The sequence below is a fragment of the Odontomachus brunneus genome, unplaced genomic scaffold (genome assembly GCF_010583005.1).
Source record: "Odontomachus brunneus isolate Ranch 3 - 2012 unplaced genomic scaffold, Obru_v1 Obru_scaffold_050, whole genome shotgun sequence".
NCBI classification, from domain to species: domain Eukaryota; kingdom Metazoa; phylum Arthropoda; class Insecta; order Hymenoptera; family Formicidae; genus Odontomachus; species Odontomachus brunneus.
In genome coordinates, this window is record NW_022639500.1 from 767,275 (window position 1) to 785,384 (window position 18,110).

The 18,110-nt window shown below is 48.4% G+C and overlaps 1 protein-coding gene across 2 annotated transcripts in view; it reads left to right on the plus strand.

Moving 5' to 3' along the window:
- LOC116845257 overlaps positions 1-18,110 on the plus strand; it is a 211,350-nt gene that overhangs the window by 151,511 nt on the left and 41,729 nt on the right. The gene's annotated exons all lie outside the window — the stretch shown is intronic.

Genomic DNA, 18,110 nt, shown 5'->3' on the forward strand with positions numbered 1-18,110 from the left:
GAGAGAGAGAGAGAGAGAGAGAGAGAGAGAGAGAGAGAGAGAGAGCGCCAAGGGGTCGTTGTTTCGGCATACAAAACCGCCTACTGCGAAGGAAACACGCTTTTAGGCCCACGAGGGCGTTTAGATGCCAATCGAATAAATACTTCCTCGCAGCGTCTCAGGGGAGTGAGAACTCGATGAGCTAGCGTTTCCGGGGTGAGACTGCGCCGTGTTCTTTTCGTGTACGTGTTCGCTCACCTGCCGAGTGCCACGCGTGCCGAATATCCGGAACAACGTTTCCTAATCAAACTTGAAAATGTGCACGGCGTTCGATTACAGCGTGCATTAATTTAATAACTTCCATTAGTTCCATGAATTCTTCCTTTTCACACGGAAGCGTTACCCAAAAAATAGATACACTGAGAGAAGAAACGTCTAAAAAATAAGAAGTATTTATTTTTGGTGGGTACTAACAACATATCTATACTAATGAAATATTTTCCAAATAAAAAAATATACATTATCTTAAAACGTAGGCTACAAGAGAAAGCGTTTATCCCATTTAAATAAGAAAAATTTAGATAAAGTAGTATTTAGATTTAAGTAAATATGTTACTAACAGCACCTACCAAAAATATCTTGTATTTTACAGATATTTCTTTTCTCAGTCTACTTAATTGCCGAATTTTATTAGAGAGCTAAAAGAATGAATTTCCGATCTCAATGGAGGAGCCGCAGAAGTCGCTTAGTCGTCTAATACTTCAGTGACCCGCCTCGTTAGCCGCGTTAAAACAGACGAGAGAAGAAAGGGCGAACTGAACAGCGTCTCTATAACGACACAGAGACGGAGAGATTTACAGGCAATCGACGAATGGCGCCGGCGATCGATCCAAAGAGGATCGATGTGCTCACGGCGGGCCATTATTATCGCAGGCCGGATATACGCGAGCTCCTCCATCACCCCTCGCCCCGCTTTTATTTTATTATTCTTGCCCCGTCGCGAGGACGTATCGCCGGCGACGGGAGCACCCACACCCGCACCTACACGCGCACGCACACTCGCGATGGCCATAATTCACCGCGGAAACCCATGCAACCCGTTCTCCTCCCGTCCCTCGTGACGCGCGTTTCGCAACGCGCGGGCTCCGTTGTCCGTCGTCTTACCGTATACTTACCGCCGACCGCGGCCGCGATACGATATAATTCCGCAAGATAGATCCCGCGAGCAGTCGGTGCGTCGTGTTCCGGGCGCCTGGCGTTGCACCGGGATTCACTTACGAATTCATGGATTATTGAGCCTGAAGTAAATATTCACGTAAGATAAAAGTACCAATTCCTGAACATATGTTTAATTCTGGACATTCTTATGGTTTTGATCTTTAAATACGAATATTTAAATTTTTTAGATAAGATACATGTATACACTGAGAAAAACCTTTGAAAAGTCAGTTGTAGGATATAAAGTTTATTTCTGTGAATAAACTTTGTATCTAATCCTGTATATTCTTATGATCTTTAAAACATGAATATTAGTATTCAAACTTTTAACACAAAAAAAAATATATATATATATATATATATATATTGAATATATATACTGAGAAAAAATATTTAAAAATTTATTTGCGTGCAATATAAAGTTTATTTGTAGAAATAAACTTTTTACACGTGTCCGCGGACATTGGTACTTTTGTCTTAACAGACGTGTTTTGTCGCAGATATAATTTCTCCTTCTCACGGCTTCTCGACTTTATACGTTTTGAAACCGGCCCTCGAATCATAAATCCCTCTCTGCGCGTCGCATCGATCTATTTGCGTCAAGAGTGGTAGAATTAATTGTGGTAATTCGAGGATCGTTTGATTCGATTCCCTGTTGGATCGCACAGGCTGCTTTGCGCTTCGCAAATGGATAAGGGGAAACTCGAGATGTGTACACCCTGTACACTACGGCGCACACGCCGTCACGTTTTTCGCCGGTCACTTTTCTACGGGTAGTCACGCCGCGCGCTGTCGGCTCAGACGGACACGTGCAACTTATTGTTTCCTCGTGGCCTCTGCAATACGTGCCGTCTCGGTGCCTGATTCGCCTCCGCGTACATGCGACGGTGTCTCTCTCGTAAAGTTGACGTGACAATTGCGGAAAATGATAAATCTGGTCGTAGTCGCGGCTGGATTGTTTCATGTTTTTGTGAAAGCGGGAGTTGAGCCAGTCGAAGAAAAGTACTCCCTAAGCCGACGTAATGTTTGCGACATGCATCCGGTAGAATAGCCTTAATCATTTACAATACTCAGAATGTATAGTTTATTAGTATTTTATAATATCGTACATATTCGTTTTTGGACGTTAACGTAAAGCTGAAGGGCAAATTACTGCCATCGTTTTCGCCTCTCAGAATAATCAGTCAACTCAATGCATATGATTAGAAAAAGTCCTTGTAACTTCTCGGTGAATTCTGATAAATCCCGATTGCGTGTCAAAACTATTCATCGATCAACGCAATCTATCCGATCTACCGACGTGTTGCGTCAATGTAGCGGCAGGCGATCAGGAAAATTGGTCGCGGGTAAAATCGGGTATAATTGCGTCTTAACGCTGAAAGGATGTTACGCGAAACCGAAGAAGAGTGTACCGTACATGATAACAGTGCACGTAGGATGTCTCGATTGCACCCAGCGGATTACCACGCGTGTACACGGTGAGAGGTACTTGCATTTCGCAAGAATGAGCGTCTGAAAACACGATATGACAGCTGAGGCGTTGAGAAAGCCCGCAACATCGGGACGGGCATGCATCAATTCAACGGCTTTTGCATTTTATTCGGAATAAAACGTTCGCGTGTTAATCGATGCATTTGCGTGCGGGAGAACTATCGATTTTGTAATGGGCTTAGCACGATTAAACGGAAACGCGACCTTGCTAATTTACACATTTCACTCGTTCACTTTCAAAGAGTGTTCGCGCTCTCACTCGCGCATTTCACGATTCAAGTCGCAAGTAGCTACGCGCCGCGTATATTTATTAACAGGTGACCGCGTTGGTCGCGCGTCACCCCCGTGATCTCTCCGCGTCCGTTTCGCCGCATTAATTACGCGGAAGCCGTTTTGCGCCGCTGATACTAACGGGATCCTTCCCCTTTGTGCGCGGCCGATTGATGTCGAGCTGAAAACGCATTGAACTACCCCCCGCGCGTTCAGTCACCCTCCCGGCCTCTCGCTCGCACGAAAAATCGCTCCAGCAGTCGCTCCCGGAAATTGCGTTTTGTAATGCTTCTGGCTACGCTCGTTCTCTCCCTGCAGACAGAGACCACCCCCCGCCACCCTCGTGTCCTCCAGCGCGTTTCAGCGATCTCGAAAGTGAAAAATACATAAAAAGGGAGAGGGAGCGCACGGGGACACACACGGCAGAGAGAGAGAGAGAGAGAGAGCGGGCCCCAGGTCCTTTGTACACGTTGTCGCGGCCAGTGAAACAATACACACTTTCGGTATAAATATGTTCCGCGCATCACAATAACCGTTCTACTCCGGTAGGGCGAGCAAAACTTTGGTCCGCGGCGCGAGACCGGTCAGCACGGACGCGCAGGGTCAAAAGATGACCGTCCCTTCGACCGGCGCTCAGCGGCCCCCTCGTCGTCACCGCGCGCTATAAAGCAGTCACGTGTCTGTTGCCCCCCCGCGCCTATATGAGGGTTCCCCTCCCGCACCTCATGGAGGCCAGCGCGTCGTGAATAGGCTATGGTGTTTCGGAACAGAGATGCTCTCACGATGGGGTCCTGTCGACTGCCCCGATGGCGTGACGTGATGGTGTGACCGGCAACCACCGCTCTCTCATTAACGAGCAATGCCGATTCCGAGGCGAGCGAGCGCGCCTACCTGCGTGTGCGCGCGTCATACCTTCCTCTGTTTAATCTATTAAAATCACGTGGGAGAACGTCTGCCTGTCTTCCCGACAAAAGAGAAAGAGAGAGAGAGAACGCGAGAGAGCACCCTTATCATCATCCCCGGAGCTATTTCCGGAGATCGTATCGCGTTAACCCCCGACAGACTCTGCTTGTGGTATTCCACCGTATGCGTTCTACACTCGCCCACCCTTCGTGAGTGATCACGTGCGGCGAACGCGAGTTCTCGTGGCGATCCTACGTTTGCGACTCGATGTAATATCTTACTTTCAACGTACATTGGATCTTTCGTCCGGCTTTTTTATATGGAATTTCGTTCTTTAGACTGATTTCGACAATGTGACTCAGAAGTCGATATTGTGACCTCAGCTTTCCCTTCCCTTGTTTCTGGCCTCGTTTTCTCTTCTATGGTCTTCTTAAAACTCGTGTATCATTACCAATCTCAGAGTTGATTATTTGAAATCGTTATCCAATTAAGCGCGTTACACTCTGACCTGCGCTTCAGTACATCATTTTTCTTCTCTTTCGGGGCTCCCGCTCGTTCAATCCCGGAGATACATCGTGCACTTTGACGTCGGCTCTCGAGCAAAAAAGGGAGATAAAAAAGGGAGAAAAATGTATACCTGCATATATACACGATGGATAAACGACCGCAGGGCACGCCGGTGCGGCGCGTAACTCCGGTGCAACCGGCATCGGTAGTCGACCACGCGTTAATCCCCGTTCATTTTTCATTTTCCCGCGGGTCGCGGCGCTAACGCGCCATGGGAAAGGGGTATCGCCGATGAATGGATCCATCTCGGCGTTAATGAGAGGAGAACAAGCGGCCGTCTATTCAGGATCGCGACACAGCCAGGTAACCGGGCGAGAGAGAAAGAGAGAGAGAGAGAGAGAGAGAGAGAGAGAGAGAGAGAGAGAGAGGAGAGAGAGAGAGAGGAGAAGAGGGAACCTCCGGGCAAAAGATACCATCGTCGCGAAGGGAAAAGCTTTTCCGCCGGAGTAGGCCGAAAATGACGTCTTTTTAACGCACTCCTCTCCACGGGGATGCACTTGGTCGCACTCGACGACATGCGCATTCGAGATAGTTACTTGTTATCGTGCGCGTGTGTGTACATGCGTGCGTGCGTGCGTGCGTGCGTGCATGCGTGCCAAGTGCGCGAGAGCCTCGTCGAGACACAGGCATGCCTGTGCGACGCCGTCGAGAGGGTGAACATGTCGTGACATAAACGCGAGCGGGATCTTTCCGTGGCGTTCGGTGACTCGAAAAAGGGAGTTACGCGCGATAAGCATCGCGGCTCCCGGGACCGCTCCGCTCGTTTATCACGTTTTTATCGCCGAGGCGTGATTACCTGGGCGCACCAGACAGAGAGAAAGAGAAAGAAAGAGAGAGAGAGACGCTAATTTGCATTTCCTGCCGGCTCGTACGCGCCGCGGAACCGGCGGCCCGCGCGAGGAGTCGCGATTAGCAGTATACGGCTGGGCATGTGCGGAGAGAGAATAACTGGCGCAATAAACGGAATCGAAAGAAACGCCGACCGGTCCTCGCGTGTCTACTTTGTTTTACGATTCCGGTGGGGAGAAAGAAGAGGGAGAGACGGAAAGAGAGAAAGAGAGTTGTTGCTCGCGGCGTCGTTCTTTTCTCGTGCATCGTACATCGTCGCGCATAGCTCACCCTGATATTGTTATTAATATCGAGACACATACTGGTAATTAAAGCTTTAAGAGCAACGATCATTCTTGTATGTATACCTATCGCCTCGTATCGGCAAGCGCGCTCCTGTGCGAAGGTCGCGTCTCACGAGCGGCCGTGAATCCGATTCCCTTTGGATAGATTTAATCGACGCTGGAGACGGGGGGAAATGAATTTATCGCTTCGTTACCTCTCCCGAAGCGTTTCCCTATTAGCGCGATATAACTTCTTCCACTTCTTTATAAATGTAGAGATCGCGTATATCAACGTAGAGATCGCGTAAAACTCGGCGTAAAATTATCAAGCCGCCGTTACGCATTCACTCGCATACGTGGCGGGACTCTAACCGCGCGGGAGCTGCATTTCAGCAAATTTAAAACATTTTGTTTTATTTTTTAAAATAAGAACCTGCTGAGAGAACGATCATAGTGTCTCCAGGACGATTATCTTCTTCTTCTTCGTATCCATGCATTCGAGAGATTGCGAGATCTACCTTGGATCGTTAATTCTAAAGCTCTCGAAGTTTCTTCCTCTCGCCAGTAAACGAGACGAAGAAGTACCGGCGTGATTTTCACGGCGGAGTCGAAATCAGGCGAAAAGGGAGTCATCGGTTTTTTGCGCGACCAACCAATCGCATTATCGGCGTGGAAGCGCCAGTTTAAGGAAATCGCTAGCGATTTCTCTCGACTTCTGGACTCACCGACAGACGTACACGCGGCGAGTACGTCTGCTCTCCTCTCCTCTCTCCTTCGCGGGGTCGATTTCGTTCCGAACGACTGCTTGAAAAATGCTCGAAGCGGGTCCCTCTTGTTCTTGGCCTTTCTGCCGACGTGAAAAATCGACGCACGAAAATTCTGACGCGTCGCGATTTGTCAAATTCCCCGTTGCTCTCCGAGTCCTGCGCACGCGGTGGACAACGCTCGTGTCCTCTGATCCCTCTTCCCCGCGCCATCGCCGCGTTTCCTCTTTTCTCTCGATATCAATATCATCAACATACGCATAAGGACGGATGCGCGAAGAGAGATAGCAAACGGGAGATAGAAAGGCGCAGAGAGGGTGTACGGCGGGGTTTTGGGTTTCAGAATGATTGGGGTGAAATTGGGGTAAGCCGATACCGCTTGGCTACCCTCGGCGGACTCTTCTCCTCGAGGGTGACGCGCGCGCGTTCTGGTATATACCGGTCAATTTGAACCCCACATGTCACCCGCGGAAGAAAGGAATCTGGAAAATCGTGCCCGGAATCTCTCCCGTCTGTTTATAATGATCCGACGAGACCCGTGCTTATTCGTTCCTTTCAGCAGCGTGTCTTATTTATTACGTATACCGAGTATCTCTCTGATCTCTTTTCGAAGTCTTTTACCGGCCTCCTTTGTTGTATCTTAACGTACATCCAGCGTAGAGAGTGCTGATCTGTCGATATATTGTAATAAACCGACAATGATGGGGCGCAAGATCCAATTTATATTCTCTCTTCCCTTGCCTCTCTCTTTTTCTCTCGTTAAAAGATCCAATCCCATTAATATCTAATGACTCACTCCTTCGTGAGCGTTCGGCCTGACTCGACTACATCCGGTTTCGAGTTTCACCTGGGAACCAACCGATTCGTCCCCTTTCATCCTCTCCTCCCTTTCGCCGACTGGACTCTCAGTCTCCAGAAAATGAAGATGGACAGCGTCCACGTGTCGGACGTCGGCCGTCCATTCCATTCGTCTCGCGGCTGTTAGCGTCGTGCATGGCCCCGCACATTCTGCGTATCATTCGCGCCGAAATGAACCCCTTCGACGGCCGGCGGCCCTCTCGCAAATTGACGAGCGTCAATTAGTCGTGGCCGGTCGTGGTTGTCTCGCTAAGACATGTCGGCCGGCCTCGTCTCACGGTACTTAGGATTGTTCTGAGAGTAGCTTATCGCGGCCCGATTGTTGCCGGTCGGTCTCTCGTGATTGCCAAACAACGGCTCGGCTGACCGTTGTATTGTCGATCGCCCGAGCATCGGGATATTCCTGTTCTATGGGAACTGACCAGTGGTCAGTCCAGCGGCTTTCCGTCGCTGATCCGCTGGTGACAGCCGCGTTAAGCACGCGCGTCACACTCGTCCGACGTGTCGTTGCGCTGCATTCTCGTCTACTTTTGTCCGGTTCGGCCGATCACTCCAAGGATTCTTCTGCACTAAGGTCGTTGATCATGGGGGTGGCGCGCGAAAAGGGTTGACCGTCGGCTTTTATGGTTGTCGAGCACGAGCGAGGTGTTAAACGAGGGTGATCCGACGGTGCCTGCCATTTGCGCGATTGGAGACGGTGTCTCCTCTATTTGGGGTAGTCCGGAGTGTACTCAGTAAACAGTGGTGCGAACGTACCCCGCGAAGGGGGGCGATAGTCATCCGGCGACTGCGTTACAATTTTCCTTAGCACCCGTCACGCGAATCTCCACCGCAAAAATTCGCGGCTGGAAGATGAGAAACGTCGATTGTTCAGAGCGAATGAGTCGAGTCGTGCTGAGTAATCTTTATGTTTCTCCAAGTGAAATTTCACTCGCGATGCACACACTGAGTAATTTAACTCTTGCCATTCCAATATTGCGATGGCAATATTTTCACTGTCGCTCCGAGTGGTTTTCGCTCGTTTCAAGTGAGATTTCACTCCAAGGGATTTGGAGAGTAATAAGGGTGCCACATTTTCCTCTCTTGACTCTCTCGCGGGAAGATTGACACAACGCGCAGTTGGATGAAGGCGAAACTCGATTCCCCGATATCTGAATACCAGCCAATTACGCGTGATGTATGAAGGGTGCGTGTCGCATGTATACTTTTGTCGCTTCCTCGACGCTCGTTTCTGCGTGTCATCTCCGTCTCCCGTTCATCCTTCTCAATTTATTCCGACGCGACACCACGAGTGCGTCCCGTGTCGCGGAATGATTTGCATTCCTGGGAAAAAGGAGAATCGCGCGCTCGTGTTTTCGCAAGTCAGGCACGGCCCCGATGTCGCACGCGCGGCGTTGTGATAAATTCTCTTCATGTCCTCGCGATCGAAGAACACTCGATGAAAATTGATATCGTATCGGGCACGATCATAACATGCCAATACCGCGATTCACAGACGCGAGTACGTAGTTTGTCACTTCGTATTCCGCGTGTTGGTTATGCCGATACTACATGGTATTTGCGATAAAACTTACAGTTGTAAGCTGGACTTGAATTTCACGGTATAGCAATTTTGTCACTTCAAAAAATGACAAAGGCGTAAGACGTAGACAAATTCGTAGACGAGTAGCTTTCAGACGTCGATTGATCATTTTTTCCAACATTAAAAGATCCTAAGGTCTCTTTCACTGAGAGGAAGCCGTAAAGCGCGTAATTATTATAGCAAATTGGACGACGCGACGGTTCGTTGCGCAGCATAAACGCGCGGTCGCTCTCGCCTGCGGGAGGAAAAATCGTCCGGCGCGGTTTTAATTATACCTTTCCGCGAGAGAACGAGATATCGACGCGGAAAGAGGATATTAACGATGCACGTGCCGGCGGACAAAGTCGGAAATACCGGTGTACGCGAGTGTACGGGCGAGAGCGTTGTCGGGGCTATAGCTTGTATTTGCACGAGAAAATTAAAGCACCATGTTTGCGGACCGCGTGTGTCCTCCGCTGAAAAGATCGAATGTGCGCGAGAGCGCCTCGTAGCCGTCGGCGTTGGTTGCGTTGCGTTGCGTTGCCTCGCCTCGCCTCGCTGTGATATTCATAGAGAATATCGTACGCGCGCCCGCGGAGCTCCGCAAACGTCATGTATAACAGGAGAGATCCTATAACATATTCCGTGTGATCAATTTTCCCTTTTAGATCTCCGGTTGGTTGGCCGGCCGGTCGGCGATCGTTCGAAAACGTGCCCCGCGTGAATGGCCGGAGGAAGTACAAACCCTTATTTTATCAATAAAAGTGCTTCTAAATGTGACTTACGAGCCTTCTGATTGGTTTATAAGCACATTTACAGACACTTTTGTCGAGAATTTAGAGTAGAAATTAGAAGAAGGAGAGTAAATATCCTCGTGTTTTATTAGAATATTTATGAAACTTGTGTGTTTCTTCTTCTCATTAAGAATATTATTTTAATATTTCTTATAGATGATAGTGAAGTGTGAGAATAGTGTTGTACGTTTGAAAGTTTTCATCTGAATTCTCTCTCACTTGTCTGTTACTTGACAAATTTTCGGGGTTTACTCGAGAATACGTGATCGGACAGGAATGCAATTTTCACTGCAATGACTTATTTTGGTAGCAGAACAGTGTTGTACGTTTGAAATTGTCTTCTTGCGCACATGGATTTTCACTTATCTGTCATGTAGCGAACTTTCGGGGTCTATTATTGGAGGACGCGGGACTCCACGATAAGGCAGTTTCCACTGTAATTACTTATTTTGATAGTAAAGTTTAATCACGTTTAATCGAGATTTTTTTCTGCACCTGGAATTTCCTGTCGACTTCAAACTTTCGATGCTTATTTCTCTGGAGTATGTGTGATGTGATGTGAACGCGAGTTGTACGATAATTTCCTATAGTCTTTTGTCTTAAAAATTTCGTTTTCATACTTTCTTGTTCACCTGTCAGTATTGCTTCAATTTTTCAGAAGTGATCTTCCCTCGAATAGAGTCTTCAGCTTTATGCGTGGTCGACGAATTTTTTTATGGATATATAATGTTTCACGATGGGTCGCGCGACGTTCCATTGAAAACGGTTCTCTTTTGATCTGTATCTCTTTCTCTTTTTCGCAGTATACTTTATTGAATATCGGTGCGCGCAGTTGGCGTGTTTCAATCATGTCTTATTTCGTCATGATTAAAGAAAATTTGCAATTATATGGATTAGGGAGATGTCTCCCTGTCTTTTTCTCCCGTATATGAGAACATATTGAATCGAATTAATTCACCAAAGAAATATTAACTTACACAAGGTTCTCCTTTGAGAACTTATACAGCTTGATTATTCGGACTCTCGCAAAATAAGAGCCTTTTCCCATGTCTATTCATACAGTTTTTTATCTCTTGATTATTACTGACAGAGCGGATGTACTGCGCGGATGCGGGAAGATTGAGAGAGGGGACAACACACACGCGGCGCTTGATCATGGTTGCAGTTTGGTAGTCGCGATACCTTCGTGCCGAAGGGTTGTAAGAAACGCCGTCGTTGTATTCTCTTGTTCCCCTCTTTTTATCGTGACCGACAACAGAAACATTCTCCGCGGTTCTCCGTCATGTCGGCTGTGCGCTTTTTCACCGGACCCTGTAACCGATACAAGCGCGCGCGGCGTCATATCGCTCTAGGGGTTGTAAATTATTTTTTTGAGCCTTCCAACGGCGCGTCGCGTCGCGTTTGACGGAGTAACGCGGAGCACGCATGACTGTGCTAAAATTTTTAGTGATAGAGTACGCCGCCGAGACGCGATTATACTAATGCGTTGATAACACGACGCGGATAAATCCCATGTCGCGAACAAGAGTTAATCGTGTCGACGGCAAGAACGACTTTCGCGTTTTTTTCCGAAGCTCTTTTCATCCATCACGTGTTTTTCTTGCTTTGCTCGCGCAAGAAAAGAAAAATGTAATTATCCCATAAGCGCGATGAATTATTTTGTGCACGCAGCCCGTGACGTATCAAGCAACGATATCATCGCGGCCTCAAATTATCAGCGCGGTTATCACCATGAGTCGTTGATCGCAGTTGTCGAAAGCAACATTCCGGGAGTGAGACACCGTCGGGCGCGAAAAATTAACAGTCGTAGACAACATCGAGAAGACGCTCCCCAGTACGGTTGTTGCCCCTTATCGTCTTTCAGCTCGCATGACAATTCAGGAATGTACTCGCGATTTACATGCGAATCGCACCACCCTTTCCGTACGGTGGAAGGTACGAAAGGTAGCAAGAGAAAGAGAAAGAGGAAAGGCCGGTGAGTGACACGACGGTCCGGACATTGCCATTACGACTAGCCCCGAGCCGCCCTTACTATTTACCCCCGGTAGTTTAAGCTACCCTATAAAGATCCAGATAGCGCTGGAAAAGGCGAGAGCCCCATACAACACGCTCTTGCCTCGCAAGCGAGACTCAGCACAGTCCGTGGTTGAACGCCTAACTGCCGTACGACAGGTTAGTCGAGAAAAAAAGTCCACCCCTTACCTCTCACCGTTCCACGTGTCCTTTATAACGTCCGCGAGTGACGGGACAGGATTCTCGCTCCCTTCCAGGGGCGCGCGTTCTTCTTCGACGCGACGCGACATCCGGGAAGTTTTTTAACTACTGGAAAACCGCCAGGTGCGTAAAATGGATTTCGTCGTATACGCGTTTACTTTCCCTCGCCTGTCTCGCTGCGCACTTCGAATAAACGCCGATTTGCGGAAACCGAGTGTAAAAGCCGGCAGTAAAATTAACCCCGCCGCGACGACAACGATCCGTCCGCGCTGTTCCAGACAATCCAGGCTGTCATTTGGAGTCCGTAGGCAACGCCGTATAGTCGTCGCAATTATCTGTTATTCCTCTTGAAACGAGGAAGCGAGTGATCATGCCGCGCATATGTATGAATATATATATATTGCTTTTCACTGAATGCGATGATCAATCATTCAGACGAACACCGACAGAAAACTACAGACTGCATTCAAGAAGACGTTTTAGTGAATTTTTTAAAGTATTTCCTAAGTTTATATATCCGCAAATTTATTACAAGTTCGTCATAAGCCTCTATCAAACTTACTCAAAGTATAAATAATTAAGAAGAAGGGAAAGTATAAAGTTCTAAATCCTGATAAGTTTAGCATTTAGCAATCAAGAATATATATCAAGAATATAAGATTAAAACAAAAATTCGCTCTGTTTACTACATGGAGTCGATTCAACTCTTTCCTGCATCAAGTTTTATAATATTCTTGTAAAGAATATAAATTTTTCTTTGGAATACACGATATTGAGTTTTTCTCAAATCTTTGATATCTTGAGACCATTACTGGGAAAATATTCTTTGTTTGCGATAACCATTACTTCAAAGGGGGAAAAATAAATTGACTAATGGCTTTTCTTAGCAGTAGAATAATATTTTTCTGTATGCGCGGTCCGATTGTGTCTATGACGAGAACTGTCTGAGTTAACGAACAAAGATTCTCGCGCCGAAGTGTATTTGCAACTCACCCACTTCATATTTCCTCTCTCTCTCTTTTTCCTCTTGCTTCCCGCTTTCCGCGATTAATTACCGGAGCGTGAAGAGCTTTCCTACTGCGTGCGAACGCGTGGTCGACAGGTTGTCGACGTGCGAGAACGTTGTAAAAGGGCGCCCCGAACACACACGCGCAGCCCCGAGGGTGGTCGTGTCTGACATTCTGTTGATGTCGGAATTTCCGCGACAGCATTTTTAATCACGCGAGCATTTTAGCGGCGCGCGGGCGCTTTAATATAGGAGCAATGTGGTTATGCATAGTGATGAGAGAACCGAGTGCCGGGTCGGAGGCGGGTTAGAGTAAGCGCCAAATGCTTCGGCTAAAAACTCCATCTGTAGGCAAATTGTTTAATTACTTACGATATTGCGCGCGACCAGGGTGTCAGCGGTGGTGGCGGCGGCGGCGGTGGTCGGAAATTCGGTGCGGACCGATGAGGTGGCTGTAAGGGGTACGCGGGGGTGGATAGATGAAGAAACGGGGAAGAGAATGAGAAAAGTAGACAGTGAGAGCGAACGTGAGGGGAGGCAACGGGAGTGGGAGAGTACACACAGACCACCGTTCGCACAGAGAAAGGAAAGAGAGAGAGAAAACGAACCGATTTTAATCTATGCGGCCGGCGAGCTCTCGGCTCCTTTAATTTCCAGAGCTGCCGGCCTCGTTAAGGGAATTTAATTGCGCCAAGTGCGATTGATTAAACGCGGAGTCGATTCGATGAAGATTGAAAAGAAGCCAGTACACGGCGGCACGGTGCGCCGATAATTCCACGAGTTCTTCCCGAACTTCCCGATGATCGCGTCGTTTTCTTATTAGGCGGTCGAATGAGCGCGCCGCTGGGAAATAGATTAACTCTGTCGTTCGCGGTCTAGTTTTGCGAAGCCTCTGCCGCAGCGTTTGCACCTCACTCAGCCGTGCATCGTGCATTATCGGTGTGTGCGCGCAATATAAAAATTGACGCGCGCTGCGTTAACGAAAAAACGCGAGCGCTTCATCAATTCAACGGACTCCGCTTCTCTTTCTCTCTCAGCCTTATACAGTGTAACGAGCGGCTCTTACGTTACACGTAACGCTCCGGTGCGTTTAACGGGCAAAAAGGGAGAGAGGGAGAGAGAGAGAGGGAGAGAGAGGGACACTGTGACGCTCTCACGCGTTCTTTAATGGAAAGCATCGAATTTTTCTCCGTAAGCACTGAGCATCCATCAGCGAGCTCCATGTATCTCTGAGAGGCTATTAATATACCGGAATGATCGCTCGCTATTCGCATATCACTCACCCCCGATCGGTGCTGCATAAACGCGCCGCGTCATTTCGCATGCAACCGCTCTCGAAATTGAGTCAAACCCATTAGAGATGTCCGCGAAAATATTTCGCGAGGGTGGCCGCGAGCTCTCTCGCTGTTGAACATTATTTCTCTTCGCGATGCAATAACATTGTCTGATACACGCGATGAGGTTTGTCTCGTTCGTCGAACACTACGGCCGTCTCGTCTTTAGCATGTAGAACTCGCGGGACTCGAGTTCTCCGTATTCTGTTATTTTTCCTCGGAAAAGCGGACGGATATATATATATCGTGAATATGTATAGAGAATTGTGTGTGCAATTCATCGCTGTATTCCAGACAGAACGCAATATCAGCCAAGGCGCGCATCACCCGCTGCGGACAACCACAGACACGACGTTGTCTTTTGTCGGGAGCGACGCCGCGGAAGCTCCGCCAACAATAGACTCGTCGGAGTCTCCATGGCCCGTCGATTATGATTATGAATAGCCGCCGTGGCCTCCCCCGTCGTAATTGTTAATTAGCCCCGGCATTTCCAAACTCCGCGGGAATCCATTCAGTTCTGTGTTCCTGGGGCTTCGCCGGTAGTTTCTGATTCCACGATGTACGGACGAGAGCGCGAGCTAGGTAGCTAGCTAGCTAGCTAGCTAGCTACCTACCTACCTATCTCGGATCCCGAAGTTGCTCAGTGATTTAACATGAGAGAGCCACCCTTGTTTGCGCAAGTATTCAGCTTCCGTCTCGCTCGCGAAAGTTAACCTCTGGCTGGGTAGAGAATCCGCGCGTATATCTATTCCCGGAGATGTTTTCGCGGAGACGTTGCGCGCAAATAGAGCCACGGCATCGCTGAACAACCGCGAGACATGACGAGCGGCCGTTTCGACTTGCACTTTGAAAATTTTAATCGAAGCTCGACAACGTTTATGCGCAACGTTCCCATTTGTGAAGTAAGAGGAAAAAAAGAAGGAATTCCTTAACCGTGAGATTCTCCTGTATCGTCGGGGCTGTAAGCGCGAGTCGCGATTTTCGAGAGCTCGTCAATTTCTTTCCCGTCTCTCCCTCTCTTTCCCTCGGCGCAATGGGATGCTCATTACTACGCGAGGTAGAAGGGTGGTCGGCGCGACGAGAAACGGTAATTGTTTTTAATCACTTGGTCGGTGGGTGGAAGTTCGTCGAAAGGGGCGAAAGCCGATGGCGGTTAGCCGGAAACCATCCCTCCTACCCACTTTCACTTACCTTAATGCCGCGACGCTTCCTCACCCTTTCTGCGGGAACGTGCACGGCTGAAAACCTGTATCCAGCGTGTAGATAACTGAAATGAAAATGAAAAATAAGTGAAACAATTTAATATTCGCTCAATATTTCACATCGTGTATCGCGATGTATCATCGAGAAGTCTACTTTGATATTTTTCAATATCACTTTCTACCACATTCAAGGGAAACGAATCATTTATTAATCACACGGGGAAAATATTACAGCCTTTTTAATTTTACTATTTCTAAAATTTTTTAACAGTACTTAAAAGTTTCATTTCCTAAAATATAAATAGCACATGAGGGGCGAAAGGACAATGAAATACTTTAAATCGATCTATTTCTCAGTTAAAAAATTGTACAGTAATTTTCACTACAATTTTCTCCGTGCGAATAATTGTCGTTGTTATTAATGACCCCTCACCACTTTTTTGGCGGTGGATTATTAAAATTCAACTACAGTAAGGAAGAAAATTCAACAAGAGCCACCCGCAAGTAATTTAATTTCAGTAATTGTATGAGACAAAATTGTTGCCACACATTGCACGCACATAACGCGCTTTGCATTTCGATTCGCGGCAACATGCGTCCGGCTTATTTCGGCGGTCGATCATCCCGATAGATTACGACACGTGCGGACGTAATAGTGGACGCGTAATCTCGCGGTCGTTTGTTATTCCGCAGGACGGTTTCGATTTCTTCCCGTAATCGTGTCCAAACAATGCTGTGTTTGCGTAGGAGTCGACGAGTGCCGCGTGCGGCCGACAGCGGGGTAATAAAGGCCCGCGTATGAGAGACACGCGCGACCGTGTCGTGCTTGTGTGTGTTTACATTAATTTCTCGTAAGTGCAGAGTCCGGCCGGCAGCGTCTAATGCGACACGAAAGCGCATAATTTGCATTGCATCACGGGCCCCGTAATACATCGGTAATTATTTATTCCCTGTATTACGCGTGTCGTGTTTGCGATTGGCGGTTACTAGGTTCACAGTATGGTACGTATGCGCGTACAACGCGACGAGCAAAGAGAGAGAGAGAGAGAGAGAGAGAGAGAGAGAGAGAGAGAGAGACAGTATGCTGTAATTGGCCGTTACAACGCGCAGAATAATCGAACTGCAAATGTCGCGCCGATAAATTAACGCCGCCGTCTTCATTCAATGGAACGGCGTGTGTCTGGAAAATGAATTCCCGCGATAGCAGGCATATGTGTGCGCGCGTGCACACACACCCATCGCGAACGTTATTACGGGAAACATTGTCCGTTCGTTCACGATTAAAACGATTTGTGAAATTCGTGAAACTCGAACGTTCGCTATTACGAGGCATTTCGTGGCGCGTGTTCTGGAAATTAATAAATGCTCGCAATAATTATCGCGATAATTTGTCGTGACAATATGTATTTTGCTTCCGTGAATTTATCGCTAATGAAAGCTTGTGCTCGTGGTAAACGTCCGGGCTTCTCGTTGATACTAGTCGAGAAATTCAATCAGGAGTTATGATCGAAGCTTCGATCTCGTCTCCCGGCGTCGAGCATGTCCAGTCGTGATTGTAACACGAGAAGTGCGAAAGGGCGAAAAGGGAAGAAAGAGATAGAGAAAGAAAGAGAGAGAGAGCGTGCGAGAGAGCAGGATAGATGTATACACGGCAACAACGCGGTAATATACGTTGGCGAAACTGACAAACAAGGCTCGTAACGGGTTTTACGCGTCGGGCAATTATCAGAGTTGTCAGGCAGTCGGTTTAACGCCTCCATTTACGCGCGTATAAACGCGAACGGGAGTCGGACCCGCGAGCCAACGAAATGCGAAGCCCGGGTTGCATTAATCCCCAAGTCGGACCGTACCGCAACGTCGCCCGTTACAAAATACCATTTTACACCGCTCAGCCGAAATTCACTCCACCCAGCCGGCTTGTTTAATCTGAATCGTAGCGTTTAACGCGAGAGCCACCGTCAAACGTATCCAGCCCGCCGTTCGACGATTTACACGCGCACACTTCGCGGCACGTTGTACTTTCACTGGCCGACATGAATCGGACGATGGGCCGGCGTTATTCGCGATAATACATTTCGCGGCCCGTTCGCGCACCGTTGTAACGGCACGCGCGGTTATTCCAGGCTAAATCAGACGTCGTAATTCCGACCGGCTCATGGCGATCGTGTAAAATATTGATCGGGCCGTCCAGCCGCGTTTTCAGCGATTTCTCCTCGATCGCCGAAACGAGTCGCGGGTCGGCGTAATTAGTCAATTTCCGGCTGCGCTCGCACGCCTCGAGAGAAATGCGCGGGGCGTGGCGGCGCGCGACTTCCGATCGGAGATGAGAGAACCGATGAGTCAAACGATCCTTAAACCTTGGCTGACCGACTCACGCTATCCGACCATTAGATCTGCCGATGATAGATGTAAAGAAGCGCGACGCTTTCGGGACGCGGGGGTGGAGGACTCGGACGGAACACCATGCGCGACTTAGCGCGCACGACCTAAGGAATATCTAATTATCTAACACGTGACCCGACACGTGTGGGAAGCTCCCGTCGATATTTTCTGATTCATTTGCCGACCCGGAGAGAATGGCGCCGCTCTCGACCCCCTCGGCGTGATATTTTGTAAAGTTTACCCGGCGCGGCGCAGTGTGAAACGCATGCTGTTATTAAGGTCGCTGGCGGTCTGCAGAGCGGAAACGCAACCACCGCACGCGTCTACCTGCGTGTCTCCGCACGCGCGTCGTGCTCGCGTTACAAACGGCAGTTAGTCACTCGTCGCTAATAATGGTGGAGAAGAGAGAGAGAGAGAGAGAGAGAGAGAGAGAGAGAGAGAGAGAGAGAGAGAGA